Source organism: Anastrepha obliqua, chromosome 5, assembly GCF_027943255.1.
Source record: "Anastrepha obliqua isolate idAnaObli1 chromosome 5, idAnaObli1_1.0, whole genome shotgun sequence".
Classification (NCBI taxonomy): Eukaryota; Metazoa; Arthropoda; class Insecta; order Diptera; family Tephritidae; genus Anastrepha; species Anastrepha obliqua.
Window position 1 is genome coordinate 2,636,705 of NC_072896.1, and position 4,346 is coordinate 2,641,050.

The window sequence follows — 4,346 nt, forward strand, 5'->3', positions numbered from 1 at the left end:
TAGTCGTGGTATTAAATAAAAAAAAATATATATGAGTGAACAAAATATGTGTGTACACATGTATGTATGTCGAAAGAGGGGTGCTAAGGTATACGCGTTTATAGGTTTTTTGAAAATTAATAATAAAATAAAATACTAATAAAATACAACGTGTATCTACCTACGCAAAGAATGTTCGACATCGAAAAGCTGCAATCACAACAGACAGCCAGAAGATTCGCCACTCGACTCTCACTCCTGCTCTCGGAGAGCACTGCCCAACAAACCGGCATCCACGAACAATGGAGCAACATTTCTCGTTCTCTACGTACCGCCGCCGAAGAAGAAATCGGATTCCGGCGAGCCCGAAAAAACAATTGGTACGACGAGGAATGTCATGCTGCCGCAGAAAGAAAGGATGCCGCCTATAGAGCCACGCTGCGATCGGGCGCAACGCGAGCCATGTGGGATCGCTACAGAGAGCTGAAAAAGGAAGAGAGACGTATTATCCGAAAGAAGAAAGGAGAGGCCGAAATACGTGAGTGCGAAGAGCTTGAGATGCTGGCCAACAGGAACAACGCCCGAAAATTCTACCAGAAAGTTCGGCGGCTTACAGAAGGTTTCAAGACCGGGGCGTTTTCCTGTAAGAACAAAGACGGCGATCTGGTGACTGACGTACAGAGCAATCTTAAATTATGGAGGGAACACTTCTCGAACCTATTGAACAGTGACAGCTGCGCATGTCACCGAGAAAGTGAAGATCCCGATACCCCAATCGTTGACGACGGAATTGTCGTTCCGCTACCCGATCATGACGAGGTGAGAATAGCGATAATGCGACTAAAAAACAACAAAGCCGCGGGCGCCGACGGACTACCGGGTGAGCTATTCAAACATGGCGGCGAGGAGCTGGTAAGGTGCATGCATCAGCTTCTATGCAAAATATGGTCGGATGAAAGCATGCCTGCCGATTGGAATTTAAGTGTGCTCTGCCCAATCCATAAGAAGGGCGATCCTGCAATTTGTGCAAATTACCGCGGGATTAGTCTTCTAAATATCGCCTATAAGGTTCTAGCGAGCGTATTGTGTGAAAGGCTGAAGCCCACCGTCAACCAACTGACTGGACCTTATCAGTGTGGCTTCAGACCTGGAAAGTCTACCATCGACCAAATATTCTCAATACGCCAAATCTTGGAAAAGACCCATGAAAGGAGAATCGACACACACCACCTTTTCGTCGATTTCAAAGCTGCATTCGACAGTACGGAAAGGAGTAACCTGTATGCCGCGATGTCTGAATTTGGTATCCCCGCAAAACTAATACGGCTATATAAGATGACGTTGCTCAACACCAGTAGCGCCGTCAGAATTGGGAAGGACCTCTCCGAGCCGTTTGATACCAAACGATGTTTCAGACAGGGTGACTCGCTGTCGTGTGACTTCTTTAACCTGATGTTGGAGAGCATCGTACGAGCCGCAGAACTTAATCGCTCAGGCACAATTTTTTATAAGAGCGTACAATTGTTGGCGTATGCCGATGATATTGACATCATCGGCCTTAACAACCGCGCTGTTAGTTCTGCCTTCTCCAAACTGGATAAAGAGGCAAAGCGAATGGGTTTGGTGGTGAACGAGGACAAAACGAAGTACCTCCTGTCTTCAAACAAACAGTCGGCGCACTCGCGTATCGGCACCCACGTCACTGTAGACAGTTATAATTTCGAGGTTGTAAAAGACTTCGTCTATTTAGGAACCAGCATTAACACCGATAACAATGTCAGCCTTGAAATCCAACGTAGAATCTCTCTTGCCAACAAGTGCTACTTTGGACTAAGTAGGCAACTGAGTAGTAAAGTCCTCTCTCGACGAACAAAACTAACACTCTACAAGACTCTCATCATGCCCGTCCTGACGTATGGCGCAGAAGCTTGGACGATGACAACATCCGATGAAGCGACGCTTGGAGTGTTCGAGAGAAAGATTCTGCGTAAGATTTTTGGACCTTTGCACGTTGGCAACGGCGAATATCGCAGACGATGGAACGATGAGCTGTATGAGCTTTACGACGACATAGACATAGCGCAGCGAATAAAGATCCAGCGGCTACGTCGGCTGGGTCATGTCGTCCGAATGGATACAAACGCTCCGGCTTTGAAAGTATTCGATGCGGTACCAGCTGGTGGTAGCAGAGGAAGAGGGCGGCCTCCACTGCGTTGGAAAGATCAGGTGGAGAAGGACTTGGCTTCACTTGGTGTGTCCAACTGGCGCCGGTTAGCACGAGAAAGAAACGACTGGCGCGCTTTGTTAAACTCGGCCAAAATCGCGTAAGCGGTTATAGCGCCAATTAAGAAGAAGAAGAATAAAATACATACGAATTATTTCATTAGCTTTTGATGATGAGCTATTGATAAAAAATTCCATATGTCTTCGAATACAGCTGTAAAATTTTATATAAAGTATTTTTCATTAAAAGAAAACACGATTTATTGATAATATTTTTATTTTTTGTATTTGTACAGTAAGAAAAATGAGTAGCTCGCATCTAAAAATAGATTTACATCATCTATTCGCAAATCGCCGTCACTACAGAATTAAAAAATAAAATTTGCATGGCGCATTAGCTGAAAGTTGACGTGGCTTCACTGAGTGGATTTGAGATTAATATGAAATGACTTGACAAAAAACAAAAAAAAAAAACACGTGCGGAGTGCAGTCATGCAATCAATGGCGAACTGATGTGAGGCCACATGTAAGGAAAATATTTATTATTAGCACAATGAATTACATAAACATATAGAATATTAAAATAGCGATGATTAGAATTTACTTGTTAGCAATTTAATATTTCCCTAATTTTCTTCTCACATTGAAAATCAAACGGCAAACCAGAGAATGCTATAAGAATGAGAAGGCGTAAATGTTACTGTTAAGAATTTTTAGTACAATTGAGATTTGAAAGGTTTGTAGTAAGGGATTTTAGAACACCGACTTTATCGACACCAAACTGAGTTTTGATCACACAAAAATTGAAAACACCACACATCTTTCACCTCAATTAAATTAATTTAAATTTTTTAATATTTTCTTATTTTTGTAATAATGAGCGTACATAAAATTTATGACACAAAAAAAATTTTTTTTTCGATTGCATTAAAAAAACATTAAAAGAAAATAAAAAAATTGTAATAAAATTGAAGTCGGTGTTCTAAAATTCCTTACTGCAAACCTTTAAAATCTCAATTGTACTAAAAATTCTTGACAGTAACATTTGCGCCTTCTCATTCCATTAACATTCTCTGATGCAACGTTTATAAAATGTTAATAGCATGTACATTAACACTCTGCCCAACTGTTATTAAGCCTTAACATAACCAACATGTTCGTTGTTCGATCGGGTTGCAAAAAAATTCCCCCCAACCACAACTTACAGGAAAATTCCCTCGATGTTTTGATTACCTTGCTGGAAAAGTAGGTGATTGGTAGAGTTCTTGCAACATGCAACATGCGACATGCGACACTCAATATTGCGATTGTTTTTGCATATGGTTTGGCAAGTATTTTATGCGCATGCATACATACATAAGGTGCAGAAGTCGTAAAAAATGCTTCTATAACAAGTTGAAAAGTAATAGCCAATAACTCTCACTGTGCATTACCTGCTTTTGCCTATGTATAAGTTTACATGCAATACATTCCCCCATAACCTATTTGTTTTTTGAGCTAATCTAACTTTTGCCATGGAAACTAAGTAGTCAATATTCTTTATAGGTATGAACGTATGTCTGTGGTAAGCATTATTGTAGAGATTATGTCATCGCGGTGCCAGCGACGGAGCGGCGCATTGCAGTAATGACTCTATTAGAAGCGCGTTGGTATCCTGTAAAAAGGAAAAATTGGCCATTGCACTTGCACTACTAAACTTATGTAAGATAAATGAAGGTAGGTATGTGTGTGAGTTTGTGGTATGTATAAATGTGTGTAGGGAAATTGTGTCAGGTTGCTGGTTGGCAAATATTATTGGAGCCAACCAAACGTCAGAATTGATTAGCTGACTGATGTCGTGAGTGAGCTTTGAAATGTGAAAGGGATTTTTAAATAACCAAATCAAATAGATGGCAGCAAATCGGATAAAGATGGTATAAAAGGTCGACTCATTTTGTGGAGAGAAAAGACGTAGAGGAATTTAAAAAAAGGAAAGTAAAGAATTTATATGAAACTGAGGGCGTTAAATTGAGAAACGAATATTTTACCTTGCACTGGGCTTCAAAATTAAAAAAGGGCAAAATTATATATTTATATATGCATAACTCTAGAATATGTATAAATATGGGACCCTCTAACTTCTAGGTGGAGCATAGGGCGTCGAC